The sequence below is a fragment of the Salmo salar genome, chromosome ssa14 (genome assembly GCF_905237065.1).
Source record: "Salmo salar chromosome ssa14, Ssal_v3.1, whole genome shotgun sequence".
NCBI lineage: Eukaryota > Metazoa > Chordata > Actinopteri > Salmoniformes > Salmonidae > Salmo > Salmo salar.
The window spans coordinates 49,125,425-49,146,017 of NC_059455.1; the positions used below are offsets into that span (position 1 = coordinate 49,125,425).

A 20,593-nucleotide genomic window follows, 5' to 3' on the forward strand; every position below is an offset into this window, starting at 1 on the left:
CACACACACACACACACACACACACACACACACACACACACACACACACACACACACACACACACACAGAGAGACAGACACACACACAGAGAGACAGACACACACATACACACACACAGAGACAGACACACACACACACACACACACACACACACACACACACACACACAGAGACAGAACACACACACACACACACACACACACACACACACACACACACACACACACACACACACACACACACACACACACACACACACACACAGAGACAGACACACACACACACACACACACAGAGAGACAGACACACACATACACACACACACACACACACACACACACACACACACACACACAGAGACAGACACACACATACACACACACACACACACACACAGAGACAGACACACACACACAGAGAGACAGACACACACAGAGACAGACAGACACACATACACACAGACACACACACACGGAGACAGGGTTGGTAGCTGCAGTACCTCTTTGTTCTCGACATGAACGTAGCTCCCTTGTCATCTTCTGGCGACGTGAATAAGATTAAACCATAACAGGGAAATTGTATGAATATTGAATTTTGTTGTTTGATAGAAGAGTGGAATAGAGCATGAAATTATGATGATTTATGAATCATGTTTAGGTTTTAGGAAGAAGACTGAGGGGAGGAAAGAGGGAGAGAGAGAGAGGGGGAGACAGAGATTGGGAGAGGAGACAAAGAGGGGGAGAAGGGACAGAGAGGGGGAGAAGGGACAGAGAGGGGGGAAGAGACAGAGAGGGGTAGAGACAGAGAGGGGGAAGAAACAGAGAGGAGGAGAAGAGACTGAGAGGGGGATAAGAGACTGAGAGGAGGAAGAGACAGAGAAGAGGAGAGAGAGTGGAGGAGAAGAGACAGAGTGGAGGAGAAGAGACAGAGTGGAGGAGAAGAGACAGAGTGGAGGAGAAGAGACAGAGAGGAGAAGAGACAGAGGGGGAGAGAAGAGACAGAGAGGGGAGAGAAGAGACAGAGAGGGGAGAGAAGAGACAGAGAGGGGAGAGAAGAGACAGAGAGGAGGAGAGACAGAGAGGAGGAGAGACAAAGAGGAGGAGAGACAGAGAGGGGGGAGGAGAGACAGAGAGGGGAGAGAAGAGACAGAGAGGAGGAGAGACAGAGAGGAGGAGAGACAAAGAGGAGGAGAGACAGAGAGGGGGGAGGAGAGACAGAGAGGGGGGAGAAGAGACAGAGAGGAGGGAGAAGAGACAGAGAGGAGGGAGAAGAGACAGAGAGGAGGGAGAAGAGACAGAGAGGAGGGAGAAGAGACAGAGAGGAGGGAGAAGAGACTGAGAGGAGGAGAGACTGGGGGGGAAGAGACAGAGAGGGGAGAGAAGAGACAGAGAAGGGAGAGAAGAGACAGAGAGGAGGAGAGACAAAGAGGAGGAGAGACAGAGAGGGGGGAGGAGAGACAGAGAGGGGGGAGAAGAGACAGAGAGGAGGAAGAAGAGACAGAGAGGAGGGAGAAGAGACAGAGAGGAGGGAGAAGAGACAGAGAGGAGGGAGAAGAGACTGAGAGGAGGAGAGACTGGGGGGAAGAGACAGAGAGGGGGGAGAAGAGAAGGAAAGGGGGAAGAAGAGACAGAGAGGGGGGAGAAGAGGCAGAGAGGGGGGAGAAGAGGCAGAGAGGGGGGAGAAGAGGCAGAGAGGGAGAAGAGACAGAGAGGGAGAAGAGACAGAGGGAGAAGAGACAGAGAGAGGGAGAAGAGACAGAGAGGGGGGAGAAGAGGCAGAGAGGGGGAGAAGAGGCAGAGAGGGGGGAGAAGAGGCAGAGAGGGGGGAGAAGAGGCAGAGAGGGAGAAGAGACAGAGAGGGGGAAGAGACAGAGAGGGAGAAGAGACAGAGAGAGGGAGAAGAGACAGAGAGAGGGAGAAGAGTCAGAGAGAGGGAGAAGAGACAGAGAGAGGGAGAAGAGACAGAGAGAGGGAGAAGAGACAGAGAGAGGGAGAAGAGACAGAGAGAGGGAGAAGAGACAGAGAGAGGGACAAGAGACAGAGAGAGGGAGAAGAGACAGAGAGAGGGAGAAGAGACAGAGAGAGGGAGAAGAGACAAAGAGGGGGAGAAGAGACGAAGAGACAGAGAGGAGGGAGAAGCGACAGAGAGGAGGAAGAAGAGACAGAGAGGAGGGAGAAGAGACAGAGAGGAGGGAGAAGAGACAGAGAGGAGGGAGAAGAGACAGAGAGGAGGGAGAAGAGACAGAGAGGGGGGAAGAGACAGAGAGGGGGAAGAGACAGAGAGGGGGAGAAGAGACAGAGAGAGGGAGAAGAGACAGAGAGAGGGAGAAGAGACAGAGAGAGGGAGAAGAGACAGAGAGAGGGAGAAGAGACAGAGAGAGGGACAAGAGACAGAGAGAGGGAGAAGAGACAGAGAGAGGGAGAAGAGACAGAGAGAGGGAGAAGAGACAGAGAGGGGGGAGACGAGACAAAGAGGGGGAGAAGAGACGAAGAGACAGAGAGGAGGGAGAAGCGACAGAGAGGAGGAAGAAGAGACAGAGAGGAGGGAGAAGAGACAGAGAGGAGGGAGAAGAGACAGAGAGGAGGGAGAAGAGACAGAGAGGAGGGAGAAGAGACAGAGAGGGGGGAAGAGACAGAGAGGGGGGAAGAGACAGAGAGGGGGAGAAGAGACAGAGAGGGGGAGAAGAGACAGAGAGGGGGAGAAGAGACAGAGAGGGGGAGAAGAGACAGAGAGGGAGAAGAGACAGAGAGGGAGAAGAGACAGAGAGGGAGAAGAGACAGAGAGAGGGAGAAGAGACAGAGAGAGGGAGAAGAGACAGAGAGAGGGAGAAGAGACAGAGGGAGAAGAGACAGAGAGAGGGAGAAGAGACAGAGAGAGGGAGAAGAGACAGAGAGAGGGAGAAGAGACAGAGAGAGGGAGAAGAGACAGAGAGAGGGAGAAGAGACAGAGAGAGGGAGAAGAGACAGAGAGAGGGACAAGAGACAGAGAGAGGGAGAAGAGACAGAGAGAGGGAGAAGAGACAGTTGGGGGAGACGAGACAAAGAGGGGGAGAAGAGACAGAGAGGAGGGAGAAGAGACAGAGAGGGGGGAGAAGAGACAAGAGAGGAGGAGAAGAGACTGAGAGGGGGAAGAGACCGAGAGGGGGAGAAGAGACTGGGAGGGGGAGAGACAGAGAGGAGCAGAAGCGACAGAGGGGAGAGAGACAGAGAGGGGGAAGAGACAGAGAGGGGAAAGAGACAGAGAGGAGAAGAGACAGAGAGGGGGAGAGACTGAGCGGGAGGAGAAGAGACAGAGGAGGAGAGATAGAGAGGAGAAGAGACAGAGAGGGGGAGAGACTGAGAGGGAGGAGAAGAGACAGAGGAGGAGAGATAGAGAGGAGAAGAGACAGAAAGGGGGAGAGACTGAGAGGGAGGAGAAGAGACAGAGGAGGAGAGATAGAGAGGAGAAGAGACAGAGAGGGGGAGAGACTGAGAGGGAGGAGAAGAGACAGAGGAGGAGAGATAGAGAGGAGAAGAGACAGAGAGGGGTAGAGACTGAGAGGGAGGAGAAGAAACTGAGGGTGACACACAAATAACCTCTCACTCAACATCAACAAAAGAAATTGAGATGATTGTGGACTTCAGGAAACAGCAGAGGGAGAAACCCCCTATCCACATCGACGGGACAGCAATGGAGAAGGTGGAATGCTTCAAGTACCTTGGGGGTACACATCACGGACATAACTGAAATGGTCCACCAACACAGACAGTGTGGTGAAGAAGTCGCATCACCGGGGGCAAACTACCTGCCCTTCAGGACACCTACAGCACCCGATGTCACAGGAAGGCCAAAAAGATCATCAAGGACAACAACCACCCGAGCCACTGCCTGTTCACCCCGCTATCATCCAGAAGGCGAGGTCAGTACAGGTGCATCAAAGCGGGGACCGAGAGACTGAAAAACAGCTTCTATCTCAAGGCCATCAGACTGTTAAATAGCCAACACTAACACCTTAGAGGCTGCTGCCTATATACATAGACTTGAAATCACTGTCCACTTTAATAAATGGAAGACTAGTCACTTTAATAATGTTTACATATCTTCTTGCATTACTCATATCACATGTATATACTGTATTCTATCCTACTGTATCTGTCTATGTATTACTCATCTCATATGTATATACTGTATTCTATTCTACTGTATCTTAGTCTATGTATTACTCATCTCATATGTATATACTGTATTCTATACTACTGTATCTTAGTCTATATATTACTCATCTCATATGTATATACTGTATTCTATTCTATTCTATTCTACTGTATCTTAGTCTATATATTACTCATATCATATGTATATACTGTATTCTATCCTATTCTACTGTATCTTAGTCTATGTATTACTCATCTCATATGTATATACTGTATTCTATCCTATTCTACTGTATCTTAGTCTATGTATTACTCATCTCATATGTATATACTGTATTCTATCCTATTCTACTGTATCTTAGTCTATGTATTACTCATCTCATATGTATATACTGTATTCTATTCTACTGTATCTTAGTCTATGCTGCTCTGACATCGCTCGTCCATATACACTACCGTTCAAAAGTTTGGGGTCACTTAGAAATGTCCTTGTTTTCCATGAAAAACATACATGAAATGAGTTGCAAAATGAATAGGAAATATAGTCAAGACGTTGACAAGGTTATAAATAATGATTTTTAATTGAAATAATAATTGTGTCCTTCAAACTTTGCTCTCGTCAAAGAATCCTCCATTTGCAGCAATTACAGCCTTGCAGACCTTTGGCATTCTAGATGTCAATTTGTTGAGGTAATCTGAATAGATTTCACCCCATGCTTCCTGAAGCACCTCCCACAAGTTCGATTGGCTTGAAGGGTACATTTTACGTACCATACGGTCAAGCTGCTCCCACAACAGCTCAATAGGGTTGAGATGCGGTGACTGTGCTGGCCACTCCATTATAGACAGAATACCAGCTGACTGCTTCTTCCCTAAATAGTTATCACATAGTTTGGAGCTGTGCTTTGGGTCATTGTCCTGTTGTAGGAGAAAATTGGCTCCAATTAAGCACTATCCACAGGGTATGGCATGACGTTGCCAAAATGGAGTGATAGCCTTCCTTCTTTAAGATCCCTTTTACCCTGAACAAATCTCCCACTTTACCACCACCAAAGCACCCCCAGGCCATCACATTGCCAACCACCATGCTTGACAGATGGCGTCAAGCAGTCCTCCAGCATCTTTTAACCTCTATGGGCTAGGTGGGACGCTAGCGTCCCACCCGTGGTGCACTCCATCAACAGCAGGTGCATTTCAAGAGCGGCAAATTTGAATCCAAATAAATGTCAAAATTCAAATTTTTCAAACATACAACTATTTTACACCCTTTGAAAGATAAACATCTCCTTAATCTAACCACGTTTTATGATTTCAAAAAGGTTTTACAGCGAAAGCATAAATTTAGAGTATGTTAGGACAGTACATTTACAAGAGTTGTGTGTAATGTTTTGTCAATTCAAAGACAGGGTCACCAAAACCATAAAACCAGCTAAAATGATGCACTAACCTTTTACAATCTCCATCAGATGACACTCCTAGGACATTATGTTAGACAATGCATGCATTTTTAGTTCTATCAAGTTCATATTTACATCCAAAAACAGCGTTTTACTATGGCATTGATGTTGAGGAAATCGTTTCCCTCCAATAACCGGCAGTCAATTCAACACCACAAATTAAATAATTAAAATTAGAAAACATTGGTAAAATATTATATTGTCATTTAAAGAATTATAGATTTACATCTCTTGAACGCAATCAACTTGCCAGATTTAAAAATAACCTTACTGGGAAATCACACTTTGCAATAATCTGAGCACTGCGCCCAGAAAAATACGCGTTGCGATACAGACTAGTCGTCATGTTGGGGAGATCTAAAATCGAAAATACTATGTAAATAATCCATTACCTTTGATTCTCTTCATCAGATGTCACTTCCAGGTATCACAGGTCCATAACGAATGTAGTTTTGTTCAAAAAAGCTCATCATTTATGTCCAAAAATCTCCGTCTTGTTAGCACATGATCTAAGCCAGCCGGACTTCTCGTCATGAACGAGGGGAAAAAATATATTTACGTTCGTTCAAACATGTCAAACGTTGTATAGCATAAATCATTAGGGCCTTTTTAACCAGAACATGAATAATATTCAAGGTGGACGAATGCATACTCTTTTATAACGTATTGGAACGAGGGTACCCAACATGAACTCGCGCGCCAGGTGTCTAATGGGCCATCATCGTTCCATGGCTCTTGTTCGGTCAGATCTCCCTCCAGAAGACTCAAAACACTTTGTAAAGGCTGGTGATATCTAGTGGAAGCAATAGGAAGTGCCAAAATATTCCTCAGCCCCTGTGTTTTTCAATGGGATAGGTTTAAAGGTAATACAACACATCAGGTATCCACTTCCTGTCAGAAAATGTCTCAGGGTTTTGCCTGCCAAATGAGTTCTGTTATACTCACAAACACCATTCAAACAGTTTTAGAAAATTTAGGGTGTTTCCTATCCATATGTAATAAGTATATGCATAATCTAGTTACTGGGTAGGAGTGGTAACCAGATTAAATCGGGTATGTTTTTTTATCCAGCCGTGTCAATACTGCCCCCTAGCCCTAACAGGTTAAGTTTTTCTGTGTCTCACGAATGTTTATCTTTGTGATCCGAACACCTCAAACTTAGATTCGTCTGTCCATAACATTTTTTTCAAAATCTTCCTCTGTCCAGTGTCTGTTCTTTTGCCCATCGTAATCTTTTATTTTTATTGGCCAGTCTGAGATACGGCTTTTTCTTTGCAACTCTTCCTAGAAGGCCAGCATCCCGGAGTCTACTGTCATGACGTTACCCTCTTTGGACACTGCGAGCACCATCCCCCGACCTCTATACTTCTGACACCAGGCTCTGTAAGAGCGGTCGTAAATTTCTAGGAGGAGACCCTCTCCTCATGGCCCCAGTATAGAGAGAACAAAGGAGTTCTTCCATCTCACAGAACTGGAGAACCGAACGACATTCAGGTTCTGGAGAAGGTATAAAAGATCAGTGAAGAATCCAGCTTTGAACTGGTCCGTTTGGTACAATTTTGTGAAACTCATGAGAGACAATACGGCCACATTACCATAATCATGTTTATACAATAGCCTCAGCTATGAGACTTACATCTAAATGGTTGTATAAAATGAATGAATAAGGATGGAACTGTTTGTGAAATTGTGTAATGTGATTTTGGACTGTTTAACCTCTATGGGCTAGGTGGGACGCAAGCGTCCCACCCGTGGTGCACTCCATCAACAGCAGGTGCATTTCAAGAGCGGCAAATTTGAATCCAAATAAATGTCAAAATTCAAATTTTTCAAACATACAACTATTTTACACCCTTTGAAAGATAAACATCTCCTTAATCTAACCACGTTTTACGATTTCAAAAAGGTTTTACGGCGAAAGCATACATTTAGAGTATGTTAGGACAGTACATTTACAAGAGTTGTGTGTAATGTTGTGCCAATTCAAAGACAGGCGTCACCAAAACCATAAATCTGCTAAAATGATGCACTAACCTTTTACAATCTCCAACAGATGACACTCCTAGGACATTGTGTTAGACAATGCATGCATTTTTAGTTCTATCAAGTTCATATTTATATCCAAAAACAGCGTTTTACTGTGGCGTTGATGTTCAGGAAATCGTTTCCCTCCAATAACCTGCATTCAAGTCAGCACCACAAATTAAATAATTAAAATTAGAAAACATTGGTAAAATATTATATTGTCATTTAAAGAATTATAGATTTACATCTCTTGAACGCAATCAACTTGCCAGATTTAAAAATAACCTTACTGGGAAATCACACTTTGCAATAATCTGAGCACAGCGCCCAGAAAAATACGCTTTGCGATACAGACTAGCCGTCATGTTGGGGAGATCTAAAATCGAAAATACTATGTAAATAATCCATTACCTTTGATTCTCTTCATCAGATGTCACTTCCAGGTATCACAGGTCCATAACGAATGTAGTTTTGTTCAAAAAAGCTCATCATTTATGTCCAAAAATCTCCGTCTTGTTAGCACATGATCTAAGCCCGCCGGACTTCACTTCATGAACGAGGGGAAAAAATATATTTACGTTCGTTCAAACATGTCAAACGTTGTATAGCATAAATCATTAGGGCCTTTTTTAACCAGAACATGAATAATATTCAAGGTGGACGAATGCATTCTCTTTTATAACGTATTGGAACGAGGGTACCCAACATGAACTCGCGCGCCAGGTGTCTAATGGGCCATCATCGTTCCATGGCTCTTGTTCGGTCAGATCTCCCTCCAGAAGACTCAAAACACTTTGTAAAGGCTGGTGACATCTAGTGGAAGCAATAGGAAGTGCCAAAATATTCCTCAGCCCCTGTGTTTTTCAATGGCATAGGTTTAAAGGTAATACAACACATCAGGTATCCACTTCCTGTCAGAAAATGTCTCAGGGTTTTGCCTGCCAAATGAGTTCTGTTATACTCACAGACACCATTCAAACAGTTTTAGAAACTTTAGGGTGTTTTCTATCCATATATAATAAGTATATGCATATTCTAGTTACTGGGTAGGATTAGTAACCAGATTAAATCGGGTACATTTTTTTATCCAGCCGTGCAAATACTGCCCCCTAGCCCCAACAGGTTAATGAAGGAAACTCCAATTCCCTTTGGAGTCTTAACTAAATCAGAGGACCGCCCATGAGCACAGTTATGGTCTGGCGTCATGGGACAGGCCCTTTTCTGCTCTTCCGAATAAAACCCCCCACCTAGGTTTTCTATCACCAGACTGAGCTTACCTCAATTACGAGTTGGCTAAAGGTTGGAGACCAGCTTACCTCGATAACGAGAGGGCCAAGGTTTCACCATGCATTCCTCTTGCTGAACTTTTAACCATACCACGTGGTTAAACTCTTAGACTATCGATACCGACGGAATAAGAACAAGTCTTTGATATTAATTACTAGTCTGCAGCTAGGAATTCGGTATCATTGAATGCGAAGACCGACAACCGCCGAAACATCTGTCCTATAATGACATTAATGAATGTCACTCTGAACTACCCATTCTAACCACGACAGAGGGAGAGAGAGAGGACAAACTCTCCAACAGAAACAAACTTTTCAACAGAGATCCTGACGACACACCGAGCGTAAATATATATATTGATTGCAATTGTTCCCGAATGAGTGAGCGTTCATGTCCAAAGGTTTAGCATTTCAATTGTTATAATTATCAACTCTGTAGTGTCTCCTCAGCTGACCCCACTTCCCTTTTGTCTAACAAGCCGCCATGCCGGTTTAGCCCACTAGGGCTCATTCTCCTATCATTTCCTTGTAAACATATCTACTGTTTGTTAATGCATTTCTGTGAATTACTTAGTAAATAAATGATTTTAAGACAATTGATCTATGGATGACTCATAGTGAAGACTGGGTTTGTGCAGAACCATCCATTTACGACGTTTGGAATGAGACTGACGAGGTAAACGAATACATCATTAATTAGAAGACTAATTGAGCAGATATTCAAATATCTGAAAGTTATATTAGGAAAATTATAACTTTGTAATCTGAATATTTGTCACATCCTGACCAGCAGAGGGAGTAGTTGTGTAGTATTTTGGTCAGGACGTGGCAGAAGAAGTCTATGTGTTTTCTAGTATGTCTGTTTCTGTGTTAGTCTTGTGACTCCTGATCAGGAACAGCTGGATATCGTTGTTCCTGATTGGGAGTCATATATTAGGAGTGTGTTTTTCACCTGGGGTTTGTGGGTTGTTGTTTTAGCACTGCTTTATGTTAGCCTGCTAACTGTTCCTGTCGGTCTATTGTTTCTTGTTTTTTGGTGTTCATTTTATTCTAATTAAACAGAAAGATGAGCATTCACATCCCATCTGCGTTTTGGTCATCCATTCCCGACGACAACCGTTACAATATTTTCCTTGGTACCCCGACTTCCTAGTTAATTACAGTTACATGATTAATCAGGTTAATCGCGTAATAATAATTACAGAGTTATTTGATAATGCCACGATTTACCAGGAGCAGTAGAGAGGCAGAGTTAATTGCTGGAGACAGAGGTCCGGTAGTGCGATAGCGTTTAACCTCTATGTGACCGGCGGGACGAATTCGTCCCACCTACGTAACATCCACTGCCAGCCTGTGGCGCGATTTTCAAAATCTTCAAAATCCTATTACTTCAATTTCTCAAACATATGACTATTTTACAGCCATTTAAAGATAAGACTCTCGTTAATCTAACCACACTGTCCGATTTCAAAAAGGCTTTACAACGAAAGCAAAACATTAGATTATGTCAGCAGAGTACCAAGCCAGAAATAATCAGACACCCATTTTTCAAGCCAGCATATAATGTCACCAAAACCCAGAAGACAGCTAAATGCAGCACTCACCTTTGATGATCTTCATCAGATGACAACCCTAGGACATTATGTTATACAATACATGCATGTTTTGTTCAATCAAGTTCATATTTATATCAAAAACCAGCTTTTTACATTAGCATGTGACGTTCAGAACTAGCATACCCCCGCAAACTTACGGGGAATTCGCTAACATTTTACTAAATTACTCACGATAAACGTTCACAAAAAGCATAACAATTATTTTAAGAATTATAGATACAGACCTCCTCTATGCACTCGATATGTCCGATTTTAAAATAGCTTTTTGGTGAAAGCACATTTTGCAATATTCTAAGTATATAGCCCAGGCATCACGGGCTCGCTATTTAGACACCCGGCAAGTTTAGCACTCACCATAATCATATTTACTATTATAAAAATGTCATTACCTTTTGTTGTCTTCGTCAGAATGCACACCCAGGACGTCTACTTCAATAACAAATGTTGGTTTGGTCCAAAATAATCCATCGTTATATCCGAATAGCGGCGTTTTGTTCGATGCGTTCCAGACACTATCCGAAATAGTAAAGAAGTGTCGCGCGCTTGGCGCAATTCCTGACAATAAAATTCAAAGTATTCAATTGCCGTACGTCGAAGCATGTCAACCGCTGTTTAAAATCAATTTTTACGTCATTTTTCTCGTAGAAAAGCGGTAAAATTCCGACAGGGAATCTCCTTTTCGGCAAACAGAGGAAAAAAATCCCAAAGGCGGGGGCGGTCGGGGTCACGCGCATAAGCTAGTGTCTCTTGATGGGCCACTTGAGAAAGGCGATAATGTGTTTCAGCCTGGGGCTGGAATGACGACATTCTCTTTTTTCCCGGGCTATGAGAGCCTATGGACGACGTGGGAAGTGTCACGTTAGAGCAGAGATCCTTAGTAAATGATAGAGATGGCAAAGAAGTTCCAGAAATGGTCAGACAGGCCACTTCCTGTAAAGGAATCTCTCAGGTTTTGACCTGCCATTTGAGTTCTGTTATACTCACAGACACCATTCAAACAGTTTTAGAAAATTTAGGGTGTTTTCTATCCATATGTAATAAGTATATGCATATTCTAGTTACTGAGTAGGAGTGGTAACCAGATTAAATCGGGTATGTTTTTTATCCAGCCGTGTCAATGCTGCCCCCTAGCCCTAACAGGTTAATAACAACCCGAAAACAACACAAGAAGCCCGGAAGGCACAGGGCGCACACAATACCCAAAGAGGGAACACGTTCCCAAAACAAATGACGCACGGGGCGCAGCCTGGCCAATACTAGAATAGGGAGCAGCGCTTACTAACGTCTGTCCTGAATAGACAAAACAATCCCGCACGAAATTCTGAACTGAAAAGACACTAAATACCCAACTAATGACAGACAAGGAACAGGATCAGACAGACAAAACCAAAAGACACAGAAACATGGATCGGTGGCAGCTAGTAGGCCGGGGACGACGACCGCCGAGCACCACCCGACCGAGGAGGGGCGCCACCTTCTGTGGATACTGTGACAGATAAATATGTCTTCAGTTTTAATGATGCCAAAGACACGACACTACTCTTCACTGTTGACGTTGAGACTGGTGTTTTGTGGGAACTATTTAATGAAGCTGCCAGTTGAGGACTTGTGAGGCGTCTGTTTCTCAAACTAGACAGTCTAATGTACTTGTCTTCTTGCTCAGTTGTGCACAGGGGCCTCCCACTCCTCTTTCTATTCTGGTTAGAGCCAGTTTGCGCTGTTTTGTGAAGGGAGTAGTACACAGCGTTGTACGAGATTTTCATTTTTTTGGCAATTTCTCGCATGGAATAGCCTTCATTTCTCAGAATAAGAAAATAAATAAGAAAAGACTGAGTTTCAGTAGAACGTTCTTTATTTCTGGCCATTTTTAGCCTGTAATCGAACCCACAAACGCTGATGCTCCAGATACTCAACTAGTCTAAAGAAGGCCAGTTTTATTGCTTCTTTAATCAGGACAACAGTTTTAAGCTGCGCTAACATAATTGCAAAAGGGTTTTCTAATGATCAATTAGCCTTTTAAAATGATAAACTTGGATTAGCAAACACAACGTGCCATTGGAACACAGGAGTGATGGTTGCTGATAATGGGCCTCTGTACGCCTATGTAGATATTCCATTTTTAAAAATCAGCCGATTCCAGCTACAATAGTCATTTACAACATTAACAATGTCTACACTGTATTTCTGATAAATTTTATGTTATTTTAATGGACAAAAAAAAGGTGCTTTTATTTTTAAAACAAAGACATTTCTAAGTGACCTTAAACTTTTGAACTATTGTGTCTATTCTTAAATCATCATTTATTACTTAGACTTGTGTGTATTGGGTATGTGTTGCAAAACAGTTAGGTATTACTGCACTGTCGGAGCTAGAAACACAAGCATTTCACTACACCCACAATAACATCTGCTAAATATGTGTATGTCACCAATACAATTTGATTTGATTTGACACGCACACACACTCACAGACGTACCGACACACACACACACACACACACACACACACACACACACACACACACACACACACACACACACACACACACACACACACACACACACACACACACACACACACACACACACACACACACACACTTTATTTCTGGCACAATCATGTCTGTAAGTCACTCAAATTACCTTTGTCATCTGTAGGTCACATTTCTATTGAGCTGAGGAAGGATGGAGGAAGGATGGAGAGGAAGGATGGAGGAAGGAGTTAAATGGTTTTTCAACACTGAGATTCACTCACAGCATTTCAAAAGTGAGGAAAGCCAAAATGTCTTGCAGGCCAAAGTATCTTTTTTTTTCGTCGCACAAAGCCACCTAGAAGTCAAAGTACTTTGTTGTCACTGAGGTGGAAAATTGGATTTTCTTCTGGGGACAAAATGGAGGAACAGCTTTCACAGTACAACCGCCTGGCCTTTAAGTCTATAAGTACCCGCTAGAGAACGTTGAGAATGTTGTCTCCTTTAGTATACGCATCAGATGCATTTATCAACCTACAAGGTGTGTAAGCACCAAGGCTTGATAAATTGTGCATAGTCCTGTGACAGCTTGTTTTGTAATAAAAGTCAAACGTAAAAGAGAAAATGGTATCAACCCACAAGGCACACAGTCAAATTATTAACAATGAGCACCAACGATGATAAATAAACATAACACAAACTCATCATTACCCTTTTGTCTTTCTAAATTAAATTCAACCTCTTCACCCTCCTTATCATTCAGTTAGGCCTCATTTCAATTCAATTGTGAAGTAAGGTGCAACAATTATCACTCATTCATCCATTTGTCATTCATTCAGTGAGGGGAGAGAGACATGTTAGAACTTGGCTGGGTACCAACGTCCTACAGGACATTGTCTTGGAGCTTGGCTAGGTACCAACGTCCTACAGCACATTGTCTTGAAGCCTGGCTGGCTACCAACGACCTACAGGACATTGTCTTGGAGCCTGGCTGGGTATCAACGTCCTACAGCACATTGTCTTGGAGCCTGGCTGGGTATCAACGTCCTACAGGACATTGTCTTGGAGCCTGGCTGGGTACCAACGTCCTACAGAACACTGTATTGGAGCCTGGCTGGGTACCAACGTCTTACAGAACATTGTCTTGGAGCCTGGCTGGGTACCAACGTCCTACAGAACATTGTCTTGGAGCTTGTCTGGGTACCAGCGTCCTACAGGACATTGTCTTGGAGCCTGGCTGGGTACCAACGTCCTACAGCACATTGTCTTGGAGCCTGTCTGGGTACCAACGTCCTACAGGACATTGTCTTGGAGCCTGGCTGGGTACCAACGTCCTACAGGACTTTGTCTTGGAACCTGGCTGGGTACCAACGTCCTACAGGACTTTGTCTTGGAGCCTGGCTGGGTACCAATGTCCTACAGAACATTGTCTTGGAGCCTGGCTGGGTACCAACGTCCTACAGGACATTGTCTTGGAGCCTGGCTGGGTACCAACGTCCTACAGCACATCGTCTTGGAGCCTGGCTGGGTACCAACGTCCTACAGGACATTGTCTTGGAGCCTGGCTGGGTACCAACGTCCTACAGGACATCGTCTTGGAGCCTGGCTGGGTATCAACGTCCTACAGCACATTGTCTTGGAGCCTGGCTGGGTACCAACGTCCTACAGTACATTGTCTTGGAGCCTGGCTGGGTACCAACGTCCTACAGCACGTTGTCTTGGAGCCTGGCTGGGTACCAACGTTCTACAGTACATTGTCTTGGAGCCTGGCTGGGTACCAACGTCCTACAGCACGCTGTCTTGGATCCTGGTGGGGTACCAATGTCCTACAGGACATCGTCTTGGAGCCTGGCTGGGTACCAACGTCCTACAGTACATTGTCTTGGAGCCTGGCTGGGTACCAACGTCCTACAGGACATCGTCTTGGCGGAATAAGTTCGAAATAGGTGTTAACCTGTTGGGTCTAGGGGGCAGCATTTGCACGTCTGGATAAAAAAAATGTACCCGATTTAATCTGGTTACTAATCCTACCCAGTAACTAGAATATGCATATACTTATTATATATGGATAGAAAACACTCTAAAGTTTCCAAAACTGTTTGAATGGTGTCTGTGAGTATAACAGAACTCATTTGGCAGGCAAAACCCTGAGACATTTTCTGACAGGAAGTGGATACCTGATGTGTTGTATTGACTTTAAACCTATCCCATTGAAAAACACAGGGGTTTAGGAATATTTTGGCACTTCCTATTGCTTCCACTAGATGTCACCAGCCTTTACAAAGTGTTTTGAGTCTTCTGGAGGGAGATCTGACCGAACAAGAGCCATGGAACGGTGATGTCCCATTAGACACCTGGCGCTACTTCATGTTGGGTACCCTCGTTCCAATACGTTATAAAAGACTATGCATTCGTCCACCTTGAATATTATTCATGTTCTGGTTAAAAAAGGCCCTAATGATTTATGCTATACAACGTTTGACATGTTTGAACGAACGGAAATATATTTTTTCCCCTCGTTCATGACGAGAAGTCCCGCTGGCTTACATCATGTGCTAACGAGACGGAGATTTTTGGACATAAATGATGAGCTTTTTTGAACAAAACTACATTCGTTATGGACCTGTGATACCTGGAAGTGACATCTGATGAAGAGAATCAAAGGTAATGGATTATTTACATAGTATTTTCGATTTTAGATCTCCCCAACATGACGTCTAGTCTGTATCGCAACACGTATTTTTCTGGGCACAGTGCTCAGATTATTGCAAAGTGTGATTTCCCAGTAAGGTTATTTTTAAATCTGGCAAGTTGATTGCGTTCAAAAGATGTAAATCTATAATTCTTTAAATGACAATATAATATTTTACCAATGTTTTCTAATTTTAATTATTTAATTTGTGACGCTGACTTGACTGCCGGTTATTGGAGGGAAACGATTTCCTCAACATCAATGCCATAGTAAAACGCTGTTTTTGGATATAAATATCAACTTGATAGAACTAAAAATGCATGCATTGTCTAACATAATGTCCTAGGAGTGTCATCTGATGGAGATTGTAAAAGGTTAGTGTATCATTTTAGCTGGTTTTATGGTTTTGGTGACCCTGTCTTTGACTTGACAAAACATTACACACAACTCTTGTAAATGTACTGTCCTAACATACTCTAAATTTATGCTTTCGCCGTAAAACCTTTTTGAAATCGTAAAACGTGGTTAGATTAAGGAGATGTTTATCTTTCAAATGGTGTAACATAGTTGTATTTTTGAAAAATTTGAATTTTGACATTTATTTGGATTCAAATTTGCCGCTCTTGAAATGCACCTGCTGTTGATGGAGTGCACCACGGGTGGCACGCTAGCGTCCCACCTAGCCCCAAGAGGTTAAAATAACTGGTAAAACTCTAAATACTTTTCTGTTTTCAAAATTCTGACAAATGAGTGGTGTAAAATGTAACATTTAGGAAAGTCAGGAAAAAGGAGCAGGACATTTCCTCTTTTTTGGGGTGGGGGGGAGCAATTTTTTTAATTTACAAAATCAAGCGTCAGTGGCCGTTGGCCTATGGCGGTTCTAGACTCTGTGGTCATGGGAACCAGTCTGTTACTGGGATGTACCGCTTCTCTATGTAGTCATGGCGATGGGACCAATCTCTTAACTGTATGACCAGTAACGATGTGATAATCGTTATAGTTAAGTGCACGTCCAAAAATCTGTTTGACACCCATGCCCTATTGTCTTCTATCATTTAAACACTGAGCTATTCTGTTTCCCTTCCCTTTATTCTGTTTCCCTTCCCTTTATTCTGTTTCCCTTCCCTTCCGACATCCCAACAGCACAACCCATACTAAACAAACACTTATTAGAAAAATGTCTCCCTAATCAAGTATCAATCGCTAAACATCCTGTGTCCTTTCTATTTCCCCTGATGTAGTTTGAGGACTTTTCATCTACCAGATCATCAACCAGTCGCCTGTCAATCAAGTCTCCACTGAGGGGAGTCAAGAAGCTGAAGAACATGCAGTGTAAAATCACACTGCTAGATGGCTCTGACTACACCACGACGGTGGATGTGAGTACAGGGGGATGGGGGAGGAGAGACGGAGGGGAGAGAGGGGGAGAGAGAGAGAGAGAGATAGAGAGGTAGAGATAGGGAAGGAGAAGAGGGAGACATAAAGAGGGAGGAGAGGGAGAGAGAGGGAGAGAGAGGGAAGAGGGAGAGAGAAGGAGAGGAAGGAGGGAGAGAGAGGGAGGAGGGAGAGGGAGGGAGAGAGAGGGAGGGAGAGTGATAGAGGTAGGGAAGGAGAAGAGGGAGAGATAAAGAGGGAGGAGAGGGAGAGAGGGAGGAGAGGAAGGAGGGCGAGAGTGATAGAGAGGTAGAGATAGGGAAGGAGAAGAGGGAGAGATAAAGAGGGGGGAGAGGGAGAGAGAGGGAGGAGAGGAAGGAGGGAGAGAGAGGGAGGGGGGAGAGGAAGGGAGAGAGAAGGAGAGGAAGGAGGGAGAGAGGAGGAAGAGGAAGGGAGAGAGAAGGAGAGGAAGGAGGGAGAGAGAGAGGGAGGAGAGGAAGGAGGGAGAGAGAGGGAGGGAGGGAGAGAGAGGGGAGAAGAGGGGGGAGAGAGAGGGAGGAGAGGGAGGGAGAGAGAGAGGGATGCGAGGGAGGAAGAGATGGAGAGGGAGGGGGAGGAGAGGGAGGAGAGACAGAGAGACAGAGAGAGAGAGAGAGAGAGTTCAATTCTATAACCACCTAAAAGGAAGCAATTCCCAAATCTTACATAACAAAGCCATCACCTACAGAGAGATGAACCTGGAGAAGAGTCCCCTAAGCAAGCTGGTCCTAGGGCAGAACAGACAGACAGACAGACTAGCTGGTTAGTGGCTGGGTAAAACTAGTAGCATAACAGACGGACGGACGGACGGACAGACAGACAGACAGATAGACAGATAGAGTAGCTGATTAGATGAGATACCTTTTCTCTCTCTCTCACTGACGTGGTGTTAAGACTGAACTCACTCACTCCATGTAAGGGAAAAAAAATGTGTTCACTTTGATCTTCCTTCAAGTCTGATAGAATAATCATCACTTTGAAGCTCAACCTTTTATAATGAACATGCTGTTGTGTTTTGGCCGTATACTTAGTGAGCAGGGGGAAGGGGAGCAGGGGGAAGGGATAAGGGGAGTAGGCGAAAGGGGAGCAGGGAGAAGGGGAGCAGGGGAAAGGGGAGCAGGCGAAAGGGGAGCAGGGGAAGGGGAGCAGGGGAAGGGGAGCAGCGAAAGGGGAGCAGGGGGAAGGGGAGCAGGCGAAAGGGGAGAAGGGGAGCAGAGAAGGGGAGCAGAGAAGGGGAGCAGGGGGAAGGGAGAAGGAGAAAGGGGAGCAGGGGGAAGGGGAGCAGGCTAAGGGGAGCAGGGGGAAGGGGAGCAGAGAAAGGGGAGCAGGGGAAGGGGAGCAGAGGGAAGGGGAGCAGGGGGAAGGGAGAAGGAGAAAGGGGAGCAGAGGGAAGGGAGAAGGAGAAAGGGGAGCAGTAAGGGGAGTAGGGGGAAGGGAGCAGGGGAAAGGGGAGCAGAGAAAGGGAGTAGGCGGAAGGGGAGCAGGCGAAAGGGGAGCAGGCTAAGGGGAGCAGGTGGAAGAGGAGAAGGGGAGTAGGGGAAAGAGGAGAATGGGAAAGGGGAGCAGGCTGAGGGGGAGCAGGAGGAAGGGGAGCAGGGGAAAGGGGAGAAGGGGGAAGGGGGAAGGGGAGTAGGAAAAGGGGGAGCAGGTGAAGGGGAGCAGGGGGATGGAGAAGGGGAGTAGGGGAAAGAGGAGAAGGGGAAAGGGGAGTAGGCTGAGGGGGAGTAGGAGAAGGGGAGCAGTTAGGGGAGCAGGGGTGGGGAGAGGGCGAGGGGAAGGGAGTAGGAAGAGGGGGAGCAGGTGGAGGGGAGCATTGAGGGGAAGGGGAGTGGGCAGGGAAGGGAAGGGGAGCAGAGTGAAGGGGAGCAGAAAGAAAGGGGAGCAGAAAGAAAGGGGAGCAGAGAAGGGGAGCAGAGGGAAGGGGAGCAGAAAGAAAGGGGAGCAGAGAAGGAGAGCAGAAAGAAAGGGGAGAAGAGGAGGGGAGCAGAGAAGGGGAGCAGAGAAGGGGAGCAGAGAAGGGGAGCAGAAAGAAAGGGGAGCAGAGAAGGGGAGCAGAGGGAAGGGGAGCAGAAAGAAAGGGGAGCAGAGAAGGGGAGCAGAAAGAAAGGGGAGCAGAGAAGGGGAGCAGAAAGAAAGGGGAGCAGAGAAGGAGAGCAGAGAAGGGGAGCAGAGGGAAGGGGAGCAGAAAGAAAGGGGAGCAGAGAAGGGGAGCAGAGGGAAGGGGAGCAGAAAGAAAGGGGAGCAGAGAAGGGGAGCAGAGAAGGGGAGCAGGGGAGGAGGCGAAGGCAGAGGGGACAGAGCAGAGAAGGTAACCAACCTAAATGTACAGTGCATTCGTAAAGTATTCATACCTCTTGACTTTCTCTACATTTTGTTACGTTACAGCCTTATTATAAAATTGATTACATTTATTTATTCCCCTCATCGATCTACACACAATACCCCATAATGACCAAGCAAAAACAGTTTTTTTTAAATGTTTGCAAATTTTGTAAAAATAAAATACTAAAATATCACATTTACATAAGTATTCAGACCGTTGACTCAGTACTTTGTTGAAGCACCTTTGGCAGCGATTACAGCATCGAATCTTCTTCGGTATGACACTACAAGCTTGGTACACCTGTATTTGGGGAGTTTCTCCCATTCTTCTCTGCAGATCCTCTCAAGCTCTGTCAGGTTGGATGGGGAGCATCGCTGCACAGCTATTTTCATGCCATTCCAGAGATGTTTGATCGGGTTCAAGTCCGGGCTCTGACTGGGCCACTCAAGGACATTCAGAGACTTGTCCCGAAGCCACTCCTGCTTTGTCTTGGCTGTGTTCTTAGGGTCATTGTCCTGTTGGAAGGTGAACCTTCGCCCCAGTCTGAGGTCCTGGGTGCTCTGAAGCAGGTTTTCATCAAGGATCTCTCTGTACTTTGCTCCGTTCATCTTCCCCTCGATCCTGACTAGTCTCCAGACCCTGTTGCTGAAAAACATCCCCACAGCATGATGCTGCCACCACCATGCTTCACCGCAGGGATGATGCCAGGTTTCCTCCAGACATGATGCTTGGCATTCAGACCAAAGAGTTCAATATTGGTTTCATCAGACCAGAGAATCTTGTTTCTCATGGTCTGAGAGTTTTTAGGTGTCTTTTGGCAAACTCCGAGCGTGTTGTCATGTGCCTTTCACTGAGGAGTGGCTTCCGTCTGGCCACTCTACCGCAAAGGCCTGATTGGTGGAGTGCTGCAGAGATGGTTGTCCTTCTGGAAGGTTCTCCAATCTTCAAGAGGAGCTCTGTCAGAGTGACCATCGGGTTTTTGGTCACCTCCCTGACCAAGGCTCTTCTCCCCCGATTGTTCAGTTTGGCCGGGCGGCCAGCTCTAGGAAGAGTCTTGGTGGTTCTAAACTTCTTCCATTTCAGAATGATGGAGGCCACTGTGTTCTAGGGGACCTTCAATACTGCAGAAATGTTTTTATACCCTTCCCCAGATCTGTTTCTCGACACAATACTGTC

At 45.2% G+C, this 20,593-nt stretch overlaps 1 pseudogene; it reads left to right on the top strand.

Annotated features, from left to right (window-relative positions):
* Window positions 1–20,593, top strand: part of LOC106592546 (band 4.1-like protein 3) — a 137,475-nt pseudogene that overhangs the window by 12,604 nt on the left and 104,278 nt on the right.